At 35.6% G+C, this 23,116-nt stretch overlaps 1 long non-coding RNA gene across 5 annotated transcripts in view; it reads left to right on the top strand.

The window, feature by feature from the left end:
* Positions 1-23,116, top strand: part of LOC123609629 — a 198,111-nt gene that overhangs the window by 45,045 nt on the left and 129,950 nt on the right. For 4 of the 5 annotated variants that reach the window (XR_006717874.1, XR_006717873.1, XR_006717868.1 and 1 more), the window contains one exon: positions 10,774-10,817. This is a non-coding gene — a long non-coding RNA (uncharacterized LOC123609629). Of the gene's footprint in view, positions 1-10,773; positions 10,818-13,557; positions 13,679-23,116 lie in introns of those variants that run through there. The other variant, XR_006717870.1, reaches the window with a different exon arrangement.

Here is a 23,116-nt window from a genome sequence, read left to right as displayed (position 1 = left end):
TAATAGAGATACCGGTTATTTTCACATGGGATTTTTTTTTTCTGATGTAAAAAATCCAACCCCCCAGTTTCGGAACTATCTTCTTCAGGTCTGCCTGAAAACATGTGTGGGTAATTATTTGCCAAGTACTGCCAGGTTTCCACCTTTCTCTCCCATGTAGTCCATTCTCCTTACAGAACTCCAGAAAATCTCTAAGAACTTAGATCATATCTTCCTGCTTAAAAATCCTTCAATGGAATTTTTATGCCATTCAACATAGAATGAGATCCATACTCCATAGCATTTGCTACAGTCCTCCACACCAGCAGTTCTTCTGCATTTTGGTCTCAGCACCTATTTACACTCCTAAACATTGTTGAGGATCCTCAAAAGACTTTGTTTATGTGAGTTATAGCTGTTTATATTTATTATATTAGAAATTTAAACAAAATTTAAACATATTTATTAATTCATTTAAAGACAATAATGCATGTTACCCGACATTTTAATTAAAACTGTATTTTTCAAAACAAAAATTATTAAAAAGAATGGCATTGCTTTATAGTTTTGCAAATTTCTTTAATGTTTGGTTTAAAAGGAGCTAGCTGGATTCTCATATCTACCTTTTCATTTAACTTATTATAATAGCACTTATCCTTCACCTCGAATGCAAAGGCCCACTTCGCTCTGGTCTCTGCAGAGAGGTCTTCCTTTTCCATTCACTTAGGCAGTCACCCTGTATCCCATTACTTTGTTTGACTTTCTCCATAGCACTTAAAATTATGTGAAATTATATTATCTATGTCTGTGTTTATTATCCATCTCTACCCACTCAGTTGTAAGCTCTACTTAGGTAAGGACCTTGTTTGTGTTATAAACCATTGTGTAATAGTTCTCAGTTGTTGCTTAACGAATTAACCCCATATATAGCGGCTTAAAACAGCACGCATTTATTACCTTACAGTTTCTGTGGGTGATGTGTGGTGTAGTTATGTGTGGTGTAGCTGGGTGTCTCTGGCTCAGGATCTCTCCTGAGGTTGGGCTGAAGGATCTCTCAAGCTCACTCCTGTGGTAGTTGGCAGACCTAGGTGATCGACTTCCAGGCTAATTTATATGGGCCTGGCTGCCTCCTTACATGGCTGGTGGCTTTCCCTAAGGTGACTGATGAGAGAGAGAGAGAGAGAGAGAGAGAGAGAGAGAGAGAGAGAGAGAGAGAATCCAAGACAGAAGCCACAGTATCCTTATGGCCTAATCTCGGAAGTGACATCCAATCACTTTTGTCATTTCTGTTCATTAGAAGGGAGTCACTAGGTCTAGATCATACTCAAGGGGAGGGGATTACACAGGATGAATAACTGGAGGTGTAGGGATCACCAGGGGCTGAGAGGCTTTTACCATCAACTGTAGCCTCAGGGTCTAAGCATAATGTCTGGTATAGTACATAGTAGGTACTCAGTAAATACTTGTTTAACGAGCATTGTGTCCAGAAAGTACTCAGTAATATGCTTGTTGCCAGAGGTTTTAGCTTTGTTTTCCAAGCAGAAAAGGGATTATTTACCTTATACAGCTTTTAAAATCCATGCTATTATTCATGGCTTCTCTAGTGTATTGTATTATTTAGGTAGTTGGTATAAGCCTAATAGAAAGATAAATATTAAATTTCTTCTGTGGGATAAGAAGACTTGTTGATGGTGCCTTCTGGGGCTTAAAGTGAGAAACTGAGTGAATATATTCGTTTGGAACTGTGATGTGTTCCTGCCCATTAATACCTGTTTTGCCCATTCTTCTTACATAAAATTTTTATTATCTAGAGAGATTGTGCTCTTGTAAGGCCATTGCTCTCTTCTGGTATCTTTGTTTGGCTTCTCTAGGGTAAGGAACACACTGAATTATGTTGACCATATTTGTTCTAAGATGTAGTAATTCTAAATTCACTAACTTTGTCCATGGACAATTGTAATCATTTTCTAAATAAATGTACTATGCTTAATTAATTTATTTACCACATAGAATGGCTTTAGAATATCTTCATGTATCTCTCTACTGTACTATAGTACTATATTAGGTCTTTTGAAAGAAATTATAGCTAGTCTTCACTTTTAGTGATGGTATAATAGCATTGTTTTTAAACTTGTTTCCAGAGCTATGTATATTGGTCATATGTTAGTATGAGTCAACCTTTAAAATTGTTTTTATGACACTCAGTTGGACCTATGACAACAAAGTTATGGTAATTTCAATGAAACGTGGGAATGGAGCAGGAGATACCTTTACAGAATTAGGAATAGGCCTGGGCTAGCTATCTGGTCAATAAAGGGGTGATCTAACAGCAGTGTAAGCCTGTAAAAGGCGAGTTTCTAAATCAGTTAAGGAGAAAGAGGCTGGAGTATTCCAGAGTCCAAATGCATTGATTTTACTATTTTGCATAGGATTTTTCAAGTGTGGATGACATCTATGGATGCCACAGATGGAGATTTTTCCCAACAGTGTTCTTGTGAGGATGGGGCCATGTCTCAAGTTTCCTCTCAGTGCCCTAAGATGGAGTGAGATGATTAAAGGACACAGATTCTGATGTCAGACCAATCTGGGTTTACTCTGCCCTATCATTCTCTATGGTAAGTGAAGGACATAATTTCTATACCTTAGGATTGTTATAAAGATTTTGTGGGAACGGTGCCTGGGTGGCTCAGTCGATTAAGCTTCTGACTTGGGCTCAGGTCATGATCTCTTCATTGGTGAGTTCGAGCCCCACATCAGGCTGCACTGACAGCATGGAGCCTGCTCAAGATTCTCTTTCTTCCCCTCTCTCGGTCCTTCCCTGACTCGTGCTTTCTCTCTCTCTCAAAATAAATAAGTAAATAAATAAATAAATAAACTTAAAAAAAAAAAAAAAAGATTTTGTGGGAAAGTACATGTAAAACAAATGCCTGACATATATGTTGAGTGTTCAATATTTTTAGCTCTCTTTCTTCAGCTGAAATTTATCAGAACACTGAATATGGAAACATATTATCCCAGTTATTTTGCTGGGTTTCACACATACTCCTCTTGCTCTCATTGTGTAACAGCAAACCTTGCCCCTCGGGTATTTAGAGTCAGTTATCTCCACCAATATGGTGATTCCTTTCTTTACCTGTTTTCACAAAGTCCTCATGGTAGTCAAAGCTTCAACTTCGGTGGAACCCTTACTGCATTTCTGGAAGCAAGTGTCCAGACGAGAATAAAGTTGAGGGGACAGAAAACACAAATTCTGCAAATTGGTCACAGGAATAATGGTGAGAGAGGCCAGTCCTACTGGCACCCTGTTTCTCAGATTCCAGGTGTGGACAGCATAACCTATATAGATCAATACACATAACTACATCTGGAAGGAGAGTCCCCCAACCTCACACCGTATCTTTCTGGAACTGGCAGCTTAGCAGAGCCTTTCATAAACTATTCCATTGTTCTATTTGTCTGTGGACATATGCCTGCTTGTGTATCTCCTTCACTGTAAGAGATTGCTTTGGATCTTATGCCAGTAAATTGGGAATTCTGTCAGCTCTCAGATGGATTGTTTTATCTTGGCCATAGCTCCAGAACACCCCATGGTGAACTGAGGAATAGGGTGCACCTGTGTGCATTACTTACCACAGCAATGACTGCAGTCAAAGCTGGGTCAAGAGAGTGTGAGGCAGGACATGGGAAGTATGGAATATATACTATATGCTGTTTTGTAACTTGCATGTTTCTTTGAATAAATTTGTTCATGGGTTATTTTATTGTTTTTATTTTGTTAACCTGATTTTTATTTATTAGTTCTACTCATTTTCTTTTTTTTTTCTAATTTATTAACCACTGGTTTTATGTTTGTTATATTGCTTTCTCATGGATTTATTTTGCTTGCCTTTTCTAATTTCTTGAATGTAATACTTAGATTTTTTTTAATTAGCAATATAAATATTTGAGACCATAGGTTTTCTTCATTGGCTATAATACAGTGTTTTTATTATTATTTTCTTAAAAAGATAATCTGCAATTTTGGTTTTCATTTCCTCTTTGACCCAAGAGTTGTTTAACAGAAAGGCTTTTTCTTAACCTTTTATTTTGAAGTAGTATGTAGTTTTCAAAGAAGTTATGAGAATAGCCAAAGAACCATCCTATATCCTTACCTGGTTTTACCAAATGTTAACATTTTACCACATTTGCTTTGTCATTGTCTCTGTCTCTTCAAGTGTGTGCACACATATACATGCACTATTCCTTTATCCTGAATCAACTAAAAGTGAGTTACAGGCAAGATGTGCCATTTTCCTTATATATTTTAGTATGCAGTTTCTAAAAAAAAAAATCACAATACAACCTAGGTAATCACAATATAACCATCTTTATAAGAAAATTAACATTGACACAACTTTATCATCTAATCCAGAGACCTTATTTAAATTTTGCTAATTGGCCCAATGGATGCCCTTTCTAACAGTGGATTCAGGACTCAATTCAGGATCATATGTTGCTTTTTAGTTGTCTTGTCTCTTCATTTTTATTCAGTCTAGAATAGTCTCTAAACATTTTCTTGTCTTTTACGATCTTGACATTTTAGGAGAATACAGGTCAGTTTTTGTTGTTATTGTTGTTTTTGTTGGATGTCCCTCAATTTAGGAGTCTGCTGTTTCCTCATTATGCAATTCCATTTATGTATTTTCAGCAGAAATATTATACAGGTGCTTTGTTTTGCTCAGTGTATCACATCAGGAGCCATACAATGTCAATTTTCCCCATTGTTGGTAATGCTAAATTGAATCACTTGGTTAAGGTTTCTTTATTGTAAAGGTTTAGTTTTCTTTACAGTGAAGTACCTATTTTTGATCCCTTTTTAATTAGTAAGTACTTTGTGGGAGATGTGTTGAGATTATGTAAATGTCATGTTTCTCAGCAAACTCTCCTATTAGTTTTAGCATCTGTTGTTGATGTTTGCATGATTTAATTATTACTGCCATGGCTGCAGTTTTTAATTCCATCATTCTTTTCATATTTATTCTAAATAACTGTATTATTATAAATTGCTCTTCCTTTTTCTCTCTCCTCCTTCCTTCCTTCTTCCCTTTTTCCCCTTCTTTCCTTTCTATCAGCACTACATGTGGATTATTATCTTATTCAACAATTAAAACCCATTGCTATCATTTATTTTGATGCTCAAATTGATGCAGTTTTGGCTAGTCAGAACTTATAGCTGTTCTGTATCCTTTTGACAAAAACTCATCATTTTTTAAAAATCAATTTTATTTCTTTGCATAGTATTTGGAAGATGGATCCACAAGCCTGACCTGACACAGGCCTAGTCCCTTTGGTAAAACTCTAATTGGTATTTGGAAAGACCATGGGGTGGTGGGGTGGGGGGAGGGAACTTTATGTCTGGTTGTCTCTATTTTTGTAATGGGAGTAATCTGTATCTCGTAATTCACTGAGTTCACAAAATAATGGTATAGTGCCTAATAAAAACGTAGGATATGAAATAATGAATTAGTTCCATATTAATCTCTGAAGGTGACTAATGACTACTTTTTAGTATCATTATGAATTGATGGATTCAAATATATTTGGCTGATTTCAGTCCATTGCTATTATTATCTTTAGTGAAGCTCAAATTGTCCATCTTTGGCAGATGGGAGCCTCTTTAAGTTGGTTCTTGAGTCCTCCTGACATAACCCTAATAATCTTTCATAGCTTCCTCCTCTCTGGCATGACAAAATACTCCAGATTTATTTTATGTATTTCCTCCCTAGTCCCGGAATCAACTCTTTTTCTGAGATGGTATCTATCTCTCAACCTTTTAAAAAATCATCACCACCCCCAAGAGAAAATTAAAGTTAAGTTAATGTATTCTTAATTAAAGAAATAAAATATTAAGAGATGAGATTTTTTTAGGTAGAGTTGAGCTTTGGAAGACCACAAACCACTGTATTAAAAGAGTTTTTTCATCCCCCAACAAATCAAATTTCTCTTCCTTGGTGGTGAGGGAGGTGATACCACCCTATTGAGGGCATGCTCTAAAAAGCCCTGGTTTATTTTAGTGGAAATGATCTGTCAAGACCACAAGCTGAGCACTGTGGATACCTCAGTATTACTGGGTTTTTACTTAGCTTCTTTTCTACTATGCCTTCATCTCCTTTCTTCCAAGCTGAACATCCTGTAATTATCCCCTTGCTTTATTCCACATTGTACCACAACACATTCATAATAGCAGTGCTAATGCTATTACCAACAATGATTACTCCAAACAGTTAAAAATGTGCTCTGCATATGCTCTTCTTTCTCTCTCTCTCCCTTCCCTCCTTTTAAAATGATTCTACTATCTGTGTCGTCTGAGCTTAGAGTCATCAGGTAGTATACTCTCTCCTTTTAATCGTCATTTGGTTGTAGTTCTACATGAAACTATTTAATGCTTAAATAAAATTTATTTAGTGTCTTATGGTAATCTCTCTCTGGCTATATAGGTTGTTTGAAGCTAGTTCTCTAGTGGATCCTCAGGAGGGCTTATGGGAACACAGTCGCTAACTTTTTGCACATTGATATCAATTGTTCTTTATATTTGAAAGTCAGTTTGGGCTGGGTAAAATCCTTTGCTTACATTTTCTTTCTTAGAATGTCTTAACTATATATGTTAACAGCATTTTCTTTGTAGCATAAAACAGTGCCAAAAGATAATTAATTTGATGAATATCTAATTTCCTTTTCTTTATAAGTCCCTTGCTCAGTTTTTAAAAAGTGCTTGAAGGGCATTTCTCTTTTTCTTCAAAGTCCAACCATTTTGCTAGCATATGTCTCGGTATTGATAATTATGAATCTCGATATGTAGTTTCAGAGAGTTTAAGGGAAGTTTTATTGAGTTTTCAATTTTTGGCAAATGTTCTCAAACCTTGCTTAGGTATTCTTTTTTTCAGAGGCTCCTATTATCAGTATTGGGTCTCTTTGTTTATGTTTAGTATTTGTCACTGTCTCTTAAATCCTTTTTAACTTTGTTCCTTTTTGATTTATGTCTTCCATTCCTTTCTAATTTTTAACATATTTCTTTTCACCTTATAATTCTGTTCAGGCATTATGTATTATGTTTATTTGCTTTTTTGCTCCTCCTGTGTTCACCTCATTACTGAAATGGTTTTTGCTCCTTCTGTTTATTGCTCATTACTGAAATGGTTTTTTAAAACTTATTTTTATTTCTTGTATGAGCCCTGTCACTTTATTTCTGAGGGTTTTTTTTATGATTCTGATATTGTTTTTCATGTCTTGTACCATTTCTTAATGTCTATTTGCTCATTTTGAAGTGGTTTTGGTCTGATATATGGGCACATCCTTTTGGCATGCTTTCATTATTGGTACTGTTTTTCTGCTCCTTTATTCTCTTTTTTCCTTTTCATAAGGTATAAGATTTGACCTCAATCCTCATCTTTCCAAATTTTATGAGAAACTAGTTCTTCTCAACTTTTAGAAGGAGATGACTCAGGAAGTATTTCTAGCTTCTAGTTTCTTTTTCTGTTGTTTTTAGGTAGTATAAAGTAATATGGTGACTTCCTTCCTGAGGTTTCCTTGTTTCTTCCCATAAGCTTTTTCTCCTCCTTTGTCTCAGTTGTCACTATCCTGCTTAACTTGATCTCCTCCCTGTGTGGTCCCTGTCTTGGAAGAGAGCCCCAGCTGATCACTTCTGGAAGTTCATAGACTACTTGGGTCTCTTCAAAGTTTACTAGATACTTCATCCTCTCACCTGTTTTTAGCTTTAGAAACTGCCAGTTTCAGCTTCTGTTCTTAAGCTGGTCTGCAGTGCCTTCCAATGAATATTTATTGGTTTTCTGGGTGCTCCCCCACTCTTCAGGTTCATCATCTACTGTTATTACGTTTTACTTCTTCTCACTCCGTTGCTGATTAAAGAGCTTTTAAAGACAAAAGGAAAAAGACTTTTTAAGAGGGCAAAAATTAATTCTTGTTGGGAGTGGGGTTCATTTCTGTATCCATAGAAGGTTATCACTTAAAATTTTTCAAAGCATGGCCTAATTATATTTGTTTTAACAAAATTAGCTAATCAAAAATATAAGAGTTTTCCCTTATTCGATTTTGAAAGAAAAATGTGTTTTTAAAATGTAAAGGCCAATTTTCCATTTTCTTTTTATTCTTTTGTTTTTTGTTTGTTTGTTTTGTTTGGGGTGGGGGCGTGGAGGGAGAGAGAGAATCTCAAGCAGAATCCCATCACGTGGGCTAGATCCCACGACCCTGAGATCATGACCTGAGCTGAAATCAAGAGCCAGACACTCAAATGACTGAGTCACCCAGGTGCCTCTCTTTTCATTCTTTTTGGAGAAATATGTCTTGCTAGCTGAATTTATAAAATTAATTACTTTATCCTTATTTCAGCAGTTGATCATTTGAGCAAGGATTTTAAACTGGACATATAAATACTTTTCATGGTTTATTTGTCCTTCCATTCTTTAATGATGCGTAATTTCCAGTTAGGTTATTCTCATATTCTATTGTTTCTCATATTATTAAGCCAAGAAGGTTATGAAGGTATATTTATTAACTGGAACTGAAAGAATATATGTGCTCCAAGGACCAAAATCTTCAAGGAGAATTATGAAAACTGCTGAATGACCCAAAAAGCATCATAGATTTAGGAAAGAAGACTACACTGTAGAGAAGAATAGGGGAAGAGATAAGAGAGGAAGAAAGAAGGAAAAAAAAATGGGAGGTGAAATTGTGGATGTAATTTTAGATCAGGTCATCACTGTTGCACTAAACCAGAATGCCATTGGTATACTTCCATATTTCTCTTCCACAATAAAGTAACACACACACACACACACACACACACACACACACACACACACCTGGAATGAAATGACCCTTAGAAATATGAACTTAAGGTTTCTCCATGTCTTTGCATGGTTGGATAGCTCTTTCTAGCACTGAATAATATTACATTGTCTGTATGTACCATAGTTTCCATTTACCTGCTAAAAAAATCTTGGTTGCTTCCAACTTTTGGCAATTATAAATAAAACTTCAATAAATATCCATGTGTAGGTTTTTGTGTGGACAGAAGTTTTCAACTCCTTTGGATAAATATCGAGAAGCACAGTTGTTGGATCTCGTGGTAAAAGTGTGTTTAATCTTGTAAGAAATTGCCAAACTTTCTTTCAAAGTGGCTGTACCCTTTTGCATTCCCGCCAGCAATGAATGAGAGTTCCTATTGCTCTACATCCCTGTCAGCATTTGGTGTTGTCAGTGTTCCAGATTTTGGCCATTCTAATAGGTGTATAGTATTATCTCGTTGTTGCTTTAATTTTTTTTCCCCTGATGATATATGATGTGGAGCATTTCTTTGTAAGCTTATTTGCCACTTATATATCTTCTTTGGTGAGGTATCTGTTAAAGTCTTTGGCCATTTTTTAAACAAGTCGTATGTTTTCTTATTCTCATATTCTTCCTCTTCTTGAAAGAATAAAATCCAAAAGGCATATTGCTATGTAGTGTTTAATTGTTAGCATTTGTCCTCTCAAAATATATTGGGAGTCAAAGATAACTTTATTTTAGTCAACATGCCCTAACAAGAAGAAAGTTTTTATTTATGTAACTTCCTTTCCAAAGAAAGTTGAGAAGTTAAACCAATGAATCAGTCCCAGGTAGAAATAAGGGGATGAGAGAAAACCTCCTCTTTGTGATGTGTAGCCGAGAGGAAGTATGATCAGACCAGTAGGCCTGCTCTGTTGGAGAGGGGTCTGGTGGCACTGGGGATGGGAACTGGTAGATACCAAAAAAGGTTCAGCTCTGTCACATGCCTGGACTACTGTGTTTGGCCCTCTTTCCATCCTATTTGGGTAATTCCTCTGACCCTTCATGAACATATGTCTGTAGGAAGTGGCATCCATGGAAAACCCAGGAGAGAATCTACCCTTGAAAGGAATTTGCGAACCTTATGAGAAAACCATTAACAAAAATCAGATTACTTCTTATAAAATTTCTGTGAAGTCTGTAGGAGATGACTATTATCTAAATAACCACAAATGGATAAAATATTCAGTTAGTTCTATCTGTTTCTGCCTTAGTTCCAGCTGTTTGGTTTTTTTTTTCTGTTGTTGTTTTGTTTTTTTGTTTTACATACTGTGCTACCGCTTCATTGCCACGTTAGAGAAATAGAGAAATCTGGATCTTAACAATTTTCTTTTGTTTCCTAATGTCCATTTTTGCAAAAAGGTGTAAAAATCTTTGGGTAAAAACTGAGACCCAATCACAATGTAGAGATTATTTACACCTATCTAGAAGAAAAATATTAGCACATACCTGGAGAATGAGAACTCCTTATCATGTAATTTCTCATTTTCCCTGGGAGTAAGTACCTTGAGGAATGTACATTACTTAAGGAATGCATTCTGGTTACTGATTTTGTGTTCAACAAATGTTGGGCCTTCCTACTGGAGTGTGATTTCAGTTTTTCTGACTAGATAAGACAGCTATTCTGCTTATCATAGAGCAGACTCTGCTTATGTTCCAAGATCTGTGATTTGATAACTTGACCAGCCCTGTACCATTCTGATGTTGCTAACTAGCTAGTTGCTTTACACAGTTATCATATTTTATAATGTGAAACTGGCACTGTCACAGGCCTGTCACTTATAGACTTTAAGAAGTCTATAATTCAGTGGTTTCCTTAAAATTTATTGTGGTGCCTTTCAAAATATTCACATGTTTAAGCCTCACTGAATCAGAATCTCCTGTTAGTCGAACCCAGAAACCCATTGATCTTGTCCCTCGCTTCTCTTTCAGAAACGATACCACCCAAATCATCTTGCAAACCACATGGAAAATTGGTAAGTGTGGGAGCACTGTAGTTTTATTTCTCATTTAATCAGACTGTAAATATGTAAGCAGAGAATTGTGAAAGGAGAAAATGGCCTCAAAAGAAAGACAGTTTGCTTTTAAACGTTCTCTATTTCACAACCTGTTTCTATTTGAAGCAGAAGTTCTTGAAATACTCTGAAGCTCTACGAAGTCTTTCATGCCCAGTTGGAATAGAAGCTCCTGCCCTCATTTGTACTGTTAACATGCTATCACTCTCAGTAGGATAGAATACGGGCTGACTCTTGTGTTTGCCATGTTTAGTGGATGTTTTTGTAATGTTTAGTTTTTACCACCTATGTTGACGTTTCTGGTGTCAAGAGATTGTTATTTTCTTTTAACTTTCATTGAATAAGAATTTGGAAAAATAAAGTACAGAGTGAAGATAAAGATGTTGCTAGGGTTTATTTTTAGAGAGGAAGGCTTTTTACACAGCAGAATGATCTTTAACTTTAAAAATTAAAGTTTCTTGGGGTATCTTGGTGGCTCAGTCACTTAAGCATCCAAATCTTGATCTCAGCTCAGCTCTTGATCTCAGAGTCATGAGTTTAAGTCCTGTGTTGGGCTCCATGCTGGACATGAAGCCTACTTAAAAACAAACAAATAAATAAATAAAATTAAAGTTTTTTATAATATAGACAAATTGTTAACTATGACATGGATTTTTTTTCCCTTTAAGTGAATAATCGAGTCAAAGAAGAGTTACTTTGATTAGTTTTACCTATTTGAATTCCATACATGGGATTATTCTGGGTACTTCTGTAACTTCCTCCTACTATTCAGTGATATGTTTTTGTGGTTTTTCTCTATGCTCTTACAAAGCTCACTCATTTCTACTTCTGTGGATATTGTAGGGCATGCATATTCAAGTTTCTTTATTTGTTCTATTGTTGATGATATTTAGATTATTTTCAGTTTTCTTTTGTTACAGTTTTGCTGTGAATATGCTTTTAAGAAATCTTATTGATATATAATTTATATCACTTAGAGTTCACTCATTTAAAATGTACACACAGTTTAATGTTTTTTATTGTACTTAAAAAATGTGTAATATCACAAAATCTAATTTTAGAACATTTCATCATGCCAAGAATAAATCCTATAACCCATTAATAATCACTCCCCTCCCCCACCTCACATTTTCCCTCAGCTCCTGAAAACCACTAATCTACTTTTATCTCTATAGGTTTGCCTATTCTGGACATTTTATATAAATGGAATCATATAATATGTGGCCTTTTGCCTGACTTTCTTCATTAACACAATGTTTTTGAGGTTCATCCTTACTGTGTGTGTCAGTACTTCATTCTTTTTTATTGCCAAATAGTATTCCAATGTATGGATAGAGCACATTTTGTTTATCCTTTCATCAGTTGATGGACATTTGGGTTGTTTCCACTATTCATATATTTTTTATACATCAGTTTTTAAAAGTTTCATATGTAGAAATTGCTGGGTTATATAGTAACTCTATGTATAATATTTTGAGTTACTGCCAACTGTTTCCCATAGTGGCAGTATTACTTTATATCCTCACTGGCAATGTGTGAGAGTTTCCATTTTTCCACATCCTCACCAACGCTTGTAACTGCATGTCTTCTTGATAATAGTCATCTTTTTTTTTTTAATTTTTTTTAATGTTTATTTATTTTTGAGACAGGGAGAGACAGCATGAACGGGGGAGGGTCAGAGAGAGAGGGAGACACAGAATCAGAAACAGGCTCCAGGCTCTGAGCTGTCAGCACAGAGCCTGATGCGGGGCTCGAACTCACGGACCGTGAGATCATGACCTGAGCCGAAGTCGGATGCTTAACTGACTGAGCCACCCAGGTGCCCCGATAATAGTCATCTTAATGGTGTGAACTGATACCTCATTGTGGTTTTGATTTGCATTTCCCTCATAACTAATGATGCTGAGTATCTTTCCATGTACTTACTGGCTATCCATATACCTTCTTTGGAGAATGAAGGTATTTTCAATCTTTTTTTCCCCACTTTAAAACTTGAGTATTTGCCTTTTTACTGTTGAATTGAGAGAGTTATTTTTACCCCAGTTTTATTAAGAAATAATTGGTATACACCACTGTATATTAAGAAATAATTGATATACATTACTGTATAAGTTTAAGGTGTACAGCTCAATGATGGTTTGATTTTGACCTTTGAACCATGGGGAACCAATCCCCACGCAGATGAAAACCCAAGTATAACTTTTGACTTTCACCGTAAGTAACTACTAATAGCCTACTGTTGACTGGAAGCCTTACTGATAACATAAGCAGTAGATTAACACATATTTTGTATATTACATGTAATCTATACTGTATTCTTAAAGTACTAGAGAAAAGAAAATGTCATTAAAATCATAAGAGAAAATACATTTATAGTACTGTACTGTATTTATCAAAAAAAAAAAAAATACACAAATAAGTGGACCAGTGCAGTTCAAACCCGTGTTGTCAATTCCTTTGGGGGGTTGGGTGATAATCTACCAGGAAGGGGGCACAGTAGCACTGATGAAGATAAATCAACTGTACTGATAGTCTGGTGAAGTGTGGGGAAAACTGACAAGTAAGCTATGCTCTGAATTAATACAATAGAGATCCAAGAGGGAGAACATAACTCAAAACAAAAATATTCCTAATTGATAAAAAGCATGGGGCACCTGGGTGGCTCAGTGGGTTAAGTGTCTGACTCTTGACTTTGCCTCAGGTCATGATCCTCATGGTTCCTGACATCGAGCCCCAGATCTGGCTCTGCCCTGACAGCGTGGAGCCTGCTTGGAATTCTCTCTCCCTCACCCTCTGCCCCTCTCCTGCTAATGATCTCTCTCTCTCTCTCTCTCTCAAAATAAATAAACTTAAAACAAAAAGCTAACACCAAGAGTCATTCTTTCTTACATATCACCCATCAGATTTATCACTGAGTCTTATGTACTGTACCTTCAAATATATCTTAAATATGTCTGCTTCTCTCCATTTATAGAGCCCTACACTAATCCTAGCTGTCATTTCAACACTACATGTCTCTTGGTGTCTGCTTTGCATACTTCTAATCCATTCTCCATGTAGTGGAAAGACCTTTTAGAAACATAAATTGAGTCATGCCATTTTTCCATTAAAAACCTTTCAATGCTTTCTTGTTGCTCTTTTATAAAAATCCTCAAAACAGTGAGGTGACTGACATGTTCAGTGAATAATATGTGTATTTAGAAAGAGCCAGTATAGAAATAATATAGAAATGTAAAAATGAGTATGCCAAGTAAAAAGTGAGTGAAATAGAAATTTAGCTTCATTTCTGATGTCAACTAGTTATACACCCCAGCTTACCTTTTTTAGAAGGACTAAAATATTTAGGGTCTGTTCAGTTACAAAATTTTAAGGAATTATGTTTTATATTTTTAAAAAATTTTAATTTTAATTCCAGGATAGTTAACATACAGTATTTTATTAGTTTCAGGTATACAATGTAGTGATTCAACAATTCTATAGATTTTTCAGTGTTCATCATAAGTGTACTCTTTAATCCCCATCACCTATTTCACCCATCTCTTCTCCCACCTCCCCTCTGGTAACCATCAGTTTGTTCTCTATATTTGAGTCAGTATTTTAGTTTGTCTCTCTTTTAATTTGTTTGTTTTGTTTCTTAAATTCCCCATATGACTGAAATGATATGGTATTTGTCTTTCTCTGATTGACTTATTTCACTTAGCATTTTACCCTCTATATCCATTCATATTGTTGCTAATCACAAGATTTCATTCTTTTTTATGGATGGGTAATATTCCATTGTGTGTGTGTAGATATATATATCACATCTTTTTTTTATTAAAAAATTTTTTTATTAGAGAGAGAGCAGGGGAGAGGGGCAGAGAGAGAGAGAGAGAGAGAGAGAGAAAGAATCTCAAATAGGCTCCAAGATCAGCGCAGAGCCTGACATGGGGCTCAATCCCACAACCCTGAGATCATGACCTGAGCCAAAATCAAGAGTTTGATGTTCAACTGAGCATCAACAGGTGCCTAATATCAGGTCTTTTTTATACATTCATCTATTGATGGACACTTGGGCTCCTTCCATAATTTGGCTATTTTAAATATTGCTGCAATAAACATAGTGGTGCATATATCTTTTTGAATTAGTGTTTTTGTATTCTTTGGGTAAATATCCACCAGTGAAATTGTGTGGTAATTCTATTTTTAATTTTTTAAGGAACAGCCATACTGTTTTCCACGGTGACTGCACCAGTTTACATTCCCACCAATGGTGCATGAGGATTCCTTTTTCTCCACATCCTTGCCAACAACTTGTTGTTTCTTTTTTTATTTTAGCCATTCTGACAGGTTTGAGGTGATATTTGATTGTGGTTTTGATTTTTATTTCCCTGATGATGAGTGATGTTGAGAATCTTTTCATGTGTCTGTTGGCCATCTGTATGTCTTCTTTGGAGAAATGCCTGGGTTTTTAAAAATTAGATTATCTGTGTTTTTTTTTTTTTTTTTTTTTTTACTGTTGAGTTGTATAAGTTCTTTTTATATTTTGGAGACTAACCCTTTATCAGATATGTCATTTGCAAGTATTTTCTCCCATTGAGTAGGTTGTCTTTTACTTCTGTTGATTGTTTCCTGTGCTTCGCAGAGGTTTTTATTTTGAGGTAGTCCTAATAGTTTATTTTAACTTTTGTTCCACTAGCCTGAGGACACATATCTATAAAAATGTTGCTACAACTGATATCTGAGAAATTACTGTCTGTGCTCTCTTTTAGGATTTTTATAGTTTCAGGTCTCACATTTAGGTCTTTAATCCATTTTGAGTTTATTTTTGTGTATGATGTGAGAATGTGGTTGTTTCTTCCTCCCTCCCTTCCTTTCTTTCTTTCTCTTTCTTTCTTTCTTTCTTTCTTTCTTTCTTTCTTTCTTTTTCTTTTTGTATGTAGCTGTTCAGTTTTCCCAACACCGTTTGTTGAAAAGACTGTCTTTTTCCCATTGGATATTCTTGCCTCCTTTTTCAAAGATTAATTGACCATATAAATCATGAGTTTATTTCTGGGATCTCTATTCTGTTTCATTGATCAATGTATCTCTTTTTGTGCCAGTACCACACTATTTTTTTTCAATTACTACAGATTTGTAGTATCTCTTGATATCTGGAATTGTAATACCTCCAATTTTATTCTTCTTTTTCAAGATTTTTTCACCATTCAGAGTCTCTTGTGGTTCCATACAAATTCTAGGATTTTTTGTTCTACTTCTGTGAGAGATGCTATTGATGTTTTGATAGGGATTGCATTAAATCTGTAGATTGCTTTGGGTAGAATGGACATTTTAACAATATTTGTTCTTTCAATCCATGAGCATGGAATACCTTTCTGTTTGTGTCATCTTCAGTTTCTTTAATCAGTGTTGTATAGTTCTCACAGTATATTTTGTCTTTTTTGATGCTAAAAATGTGTCATTATTTCTGAATAATAATATATTTAGTTTTCATACAGTTATACAGTTTAAAAAGTGTTTGTGCATGTGATGTATCCTGTATGATGTCCTTACCTTCTCTCTGCCTTTCCTTTTTTCAGATTAAACAGACTAGAATAGCTGAGTTTCCCAAGATTTTGTTTTCATTATTCCACTTTGCTTATTTCAAAAAAATGCCATGCAGTATGTTCAGGATAGGATAATATATCCTTTAAAAATAAAATAATTCCTATCAGTTGAATTTGGGAAATAAAAACAACTTATAGATATACCAATACTTGCTAATCAAAGTAAATGTTGAAGAATTTTGCTTTGTATAATCTAGTTTGAATAATTCTGTGAATATTTTAGTGAATATAAGTGAAAATTCTCAGTTATATTTATTTTTATTCCTAGAATATGTAAATAATATAACTTAAAATATACCAATGATCTGAATAATAATTCTGAAAATTCTTCTAATCCAATTAACAAATTAAAATTTGTTATCATTCCTTTTTTTTTTAGTATGGTATGTCTGGCAATCTGTATGAAGGGAAGTGGAAATCTACAGGGAATAAAATTGAGAAAACTCAGTAACAAATTGCCATCATGCACATGTAATATTCTGCTATGTTTCTAATAACCTCTAAGCCATAATTTTCTAATGGAATGAAATAACTCTGTCAGAGGCAAAAATCAATACTTTCAAAGTACACACTAATGTTCTGTGAAATTAGAAATTGACCTTTTTTCCTTTTAAAGAATAAATACAAGTGGGTTTAGATATTTGGAGTACATATAACATTTGAAATACAAATATCTTGAATATCTCTGCTGAAAAATAAATTGTAAGTGTATATGTGTGTTGTTACAAGTCTTTTTCCTTACTGATAATAGATTATAAGTAAAAACTTGATTCTACAAAATATGGCTACTAATAAATTAAAACAATTTTTGTTTTAATTTTTAATGTTGCTCAAATTACAACTAGAACAGACATGATATATTTTAAAACTAAACATTTTATTTATCAACTAAAAAACACTATTCTCTTTCACTGTTCTTGAAATTCCTGATGTTATTAACTTGCAGTGAGTATGCATATGAAATCTCCTGTCTGGTAAGATTTTTTTCCCCAACAAGGAACAAATTGTTGTCAATAAATCAAACTGCTGTACTAGCTCTAGGAAGTAGCATGAACATATTTAGCTTTTAAGGTATTTTGTGTAGGTTCTTGTTGAGATTGTTGAGTAAATTCACCCAGCTAATATTGTTAGCCTCTTACTATGTTCATGTCATTTGGCATTTGTTGTTCCAGCTGGGGATGTTTGAAAGGAAAGGTGGATGTTCCACCTAAAACTCGTGTTCCACATGAGTTTCTAACTAGTTCCCTTGATCTATCTGCAGATTGACTTGAATTGGTGCATAGTCGAGATATTTGCTACTTTGAGAGTCACTGGGTAATTCAGTCGGTGAAGCAACTGACCCTTGATTTCGGGTCAGGTCATGATCTCACTGTCATGAGATAGAGCCCCTCTTTGGCTTTGCACTGGGTGTGAAGCCTGCTTAAGATTCTCTCTCCCTCTTTCTCTGCCCCTCTTCTGCTTGGGTTCTCTCTCTCTCTCTCTCAAAAAAAAAAAAAGATATTTGCTACTGTGGAGTTTCTATTACTACATTCTCTTCCATATTTGCAGCCATAGAAGCAGTATAATATACAATTAAGGTCATGGGCTCTGAAGTCCACATGGGTTCAATCCTAGCTCCACCAGTTACTAGTAATGTGATCTTGGGCAAAGTGTTAAGATTTCTGGGACATAATTTTTTTGTTGGTAAGATGGAGATTTGAAGTTCCCACTGGTCTCATGAGAAGATAAAATGAGATGTTGCATAACAAGCACTATTCCCAGTGGGTGATAAAGCACAGCTCTCAGAAGGTTTTTGCCTACATTTTCTCATCTTTCTCTACTCCTAGGTGATGTCAGCTTGGGTAAAATGGAAGGAAATACTTTTTCCCTCAGATAATGGAGGTGGTGTCTGAGATCTGCCTTGACTTTAGAAACAGTAGGCTTGGCTGATCTCATGAAGTGAGTAGAAGTCAAGGGAGGGGTGGAAGACATGTATTGCAGATTTAGGAATGTGCAACCCGGAGAAGGAACTCAGTCATTACTCATGATTCAGCATGTGGATCAGTGAGGAGGGGTCTTTAGGGAACACCATCAGTGGCAGCCTGACATTTCACCTAGTCTGGTTCTTACCTGGTTTACCTTTATTTAAGATGCTCTACACTTTCATTCTACTTTGTTGTTACTGTTTTTGTTTTGTTTTGCTTTTTGCTTACCACTGAAAGTTTACACATTAGCTGGTAAGTTGGGGTATTACAATTGTGAAATTTAGGCTCTCTTAATCAGGATTCTTATGTAAATGGATCTAATTGGAATGAGATTTTCTTTGGGAAATGGCAATTCCTACAATGGTGCTTCTGTGTTTCTTTATGCTATTGGCAGTGACTATCAGAGAAAGATGTTCCGGATAGATAGCATGAAATGATTACTTAACATGAAACTTAAGAAAAAAAAAGTGTGTCATTGTAGAATATTTGGTCACTTAACTACTTAGGAGAAATGCCATATAGTTTAAAAATTACAGATATTTCTAAGTACCTCAACTAGGCCACAGCAGGAAGGAGACAGTGAGATACAGACCAGTGAACGAGGTCAACCCAACAGTGCTCATAAAGAACTTTGTAAAAAAACATGATGGTATACATCCACATGTATTATCAGGATTGTCACATCTTCAACAAGATTTAGGGCTCCTTGGAGGCAGTTATATAATCTTAATTGAGTTTGGATTTCCAGTATTCAGTACATGTGTGCTAAATGAAGGAATGAATGAATACACAGATTTAGGTCAATTTGTCACTACGTGGCTGTGTTGAAAGCTTATGCCTGTCATATGGTAAGTCACTAGTGAGTAGAGTCTTACCTAGTGATCTACATTGCTCACTTGGAGAGCTCTGATATTACTTATAACTTCCATGAAACAACATTAGTTCTATATTGACGAATAATGCCAGGATTTAATGCACAGCTATCTAAGTGACTGCTCCCTGGACAAGAATCAAGGTTTTTCATGAATTACTACTTTAAAATAAATTTTTATTTTGATTAAAGTGAAACATATACAGAGTTTTAAAAATAAGTAATTCTAAATACCTGTGGTAAAGTAAATTATTTTCAAAAATAATTTACTTCCACCAACCCCAACGGATTCTCTCCTTAATGGAACCCACACTATGGGTGGTTTTTAATTCTAAACTCAGTGATCAGATTTGGCTATGTAACTTGCTTTGGCCAATAAGATGTGAGTGAAAGTGATATGTGCCACTTCTAAGCAGGGGCTTTAGGAGCCATATTGTGGTTCTGCCATCATTTTTTCCTTCTGCTTCAAAATTGGCATCTCTTAACAAGGATCTTTTATTTCAGCCTTGACCTTTGTAATGAAGGCAAAAAGAAGAGACACCCGTGGTGAACATGAGTGGGAAATAAACCCATTCATCTTCTTGTCAACAACTCAGATTTCAAGGTCATTTGTTACCACAGAATAATTTAGCTAAGCTATTTGATAATACAGTGACTTATAATTAAAATGACCACGTAATTTATCGTCAAATCTGGATATTTTTGAGAGTTAAAGGACGTTATATGACCAACCTGTGTAGACTGGTACTGCCCACCAGAGGTTGTATGTTCTGGAAGACAGAGTGATGCATATGATCCTACTGGACTTTTCTTTGTCTCCTTTGTTCGAGCCACTTTGTTGGAGCCTGGAATGCATGAATTTCTCTTTGTTGACTGACTCTCTTGTTTGCTGAAGCATATCCTTCAAAAGAGTGCATAAGATGTTCATTTAAAAAACCCTTTTGTGTCAAAACTATTTTATCTTCACACTTGATTGATATTTTGGCTTGGAAAAGAATTTTAAGTAGAAAAAATATTTTCCCTTAGATCTTGAAGCATCACTCCACTGTATTTCAGCATTTAGTATTGTTATTGTGAGGTTTGGTGCCATTCGCATTTTTATTCTTTTGTATTGACAGGCATTCTCTCTCTAGAAACTTTTAGGATCTTCTCACCATCTCTGGCATTCTGAAATTTTGAAACGATGCATATCTTTTCATTGCTGTGGTCACTTGGTTGACTCTTTCACACTGGAGACTCTTGTTTTTCAGTTTTGGGGAAATGTGTTACTTCTTTAACCTATTCCTCCCTGCTCTTTCATTTTAGTACTCCTGTCATTCATTGGCCACCATAGATCAATTCTAGAGGACTTTTTTTTAACCCTTCTTTTAATATTTTCTGACTCTAGTTTTTTGCTTTACTTTCTCAATGATGTCTTCTATTTTATTTTTTAATTTTTTTTAACGTTTATTTATTTTTGAGACAGAGAGAGACAGAGCATGAACGGGGGAGGGGCAGCGAGAGAGGGAGACACAGAATCAGAAGCAGGCTCCAGGCTCTGAGCCATCAGCCCAGAGCCCGACACGGGGCTCGAACTCACGGACCGCGAGATCGTGACCTGAGCTGAAGTCGGACGTTTAACCAACTGAGCCACCCAGGCGCCCCAATGATGTCTTCTATTTTAACTTTCGACCATTTGATTGATTTCTTTATTTTGGATGTTTTATGATGATTAGTTTTTAAGAGCTCTTTCTTATCCTCTGATCATTGTGTAGCAATATCTTTTTTTTTTTTTTTTGTCTTTTGCTTCATTTCTGTCCCTTCTATGTTTCTTTCAGCTCTTGGTCTTTATCTTTTTCTTTCATGTTGGAGGCAGGTTGAGCAGGAAAGGGTTAACTTAGCAGGACTGCATTAAAACCAGCCAATCTCAAACAAAGGCCTGTCTTCAAGACTGATTCTTGGTTGGCTCCTGGAAGATAAATTCTGAGCCCTTCGAATAGAAGATTGATTTCGTATGCCTGATAAGATTGATTTTGTATGTTTGAGGCCTCAGACCACACTGTACCAGTGCAATCCAACAGTTTATGCTAACAATGTGATTCATGATGCATTCCTGGTTTTGCTCTGGAGGAAGGAGCCTGAAGTCTGAGTAGCTGAGGTCAGTCATACAGGTACTACTTGTCTACATGACTGACCTCAAATGAAAACCCTGGACACCAAAGGCTCAGGTGAGCTTCCCCATTTGACAACACTTTGCATGTGTCACATATTATTGCTGGGAGGATTATATGCATTCTTTTTTTTAAATTTTTTTAAATGTTTATTTATTTTTGAGAGAGAGAGACAGCACAGGGAGGGGCAGAGAGAGGGAGCCAGAGGATCTGAAGCAGGTTCTTCACTGACAGCAGAGAGCCAAATACGGGGCTCGAAACCATGAACCACGAGACCATGACCTGAGCTGAAGTCAGCCGCGCAACCAACTGAGCCACCCAGGCACCCTGGATTAAGTGCATTCTTATATGATTCCACTGAAAGGGGAAACCTGGAAGGTTGTGCCTGGCTTTTCTTGGACTTTACCCCATATACATTTTCCTTTTACTGATTCTAATCTGTATCCTTTTATTAATATAACCAGGAGTATAACAGCTTTACTAGTCCTGTGAGTTTTTCTAGTGAATCACTGAGCCTGAGTGGTTTTGGAGAAGTCCATTGTGAACATGATTCTTAATTAACTCTTCATAATTTTACATAAGCAACTAAAATGCACAATGAAGAGCAGGTTTGTTCATTTCATTGTAGGGCAGTGGTTTTCAAAGTATTGTTTAAGGACACTGAGGTCTCAGAGAAACTTGTCAGGAGTTCACGAGGTCAAAAGTATTTTCATATTAATACCAGGTCTCATTTGCCTTTCCATTGGTGGTGCAAAACACTGATGGATAAAACTGCTGAAACCTTTGCCATGAACAAAGGAAATGGCACCAAGCTATACCAGTATTCTTTACCACCACATGCTGTTGTAAAAGTATGCTGGTTTCACTTAAGATTGACCTTAGTGAAACAGTAAAACTTATAGATTAAGTACACATCTCATGATATTTTATGTGAGAAAATGGCAAGTATGCCTAATAGCACTTGTGACAAATACTGTAGTACAATGGCTATTTGAAAGAAAAGCATTAGTGCAATTGTTTCAGGTGAGAATTGAAGTCGCCATTTTTTCCCCCATGGATCCATAACCATTTTTACTTGAAAGAATGACTGACAAACTATGGTTAGTCGGACTTGGGTATTTAGCAGACAGTTTTTTAACACAAAGTGAGCCTGTCACTTAAGGAGAACAACTGACAATATTTATTGCCAATGATAAAATTCAGGCTATTGGCCACTGGGAACTTGACAGCTTACCAATAGTTACAGAATCTTCTGATGAGATCAGTGGTAATATCATAAATGTGATTCCTTTTGATATCATATAATGAAATGTGTCAACATTTGGGAAATTTGTATAACTCAGTGAGTAAAGATTTTTGAAATGATAGAAGCATGATGTTACCAAATCGTGCATGGCTAAAAGATACTTTCAAAGTGCAGAATAGACCAATGGACTTCAGTGTAACAGAGTACAAAAAGTTCGAGGATATGGTTTCAGATTCTGCCTTGCAGTTAACCTTTAGGAAACTTTAGCTTTTCAAGTTGTGGTATAGTCCCAATCCATAATTAACTGAAAAGGCTATTAAAGTTATTTTCCATTTGCCAGCTATGTATTAGTGTGAAGCTGCATTTTCTTCATCTACTTCAACCAAAACAATATGTTGTAACAAATTAAATGCAGAAGTAGATATGAGAACCCACATGTATTTT

This window comes from Leopardus geoffroyi, chromosome A1 (assembly GCF_018350155.1).
Source record: "Leopardus geoffroyi isolate Oge1 chromosome A1, O.geoffroyi_Oge1_pat1.0, whole genome shotgun sequence".
Taxonomy (NCBI): Eukaryota; Metazoa; Chordata; class Mammalia; order Carnivora; family Felidae; genus Leopardus; species Leopardus geoffroyi.
Note: the sequence above shows the minus strand (reverse complement) of the source record. Positions and strands in the feature narration are given on the sequence as shown.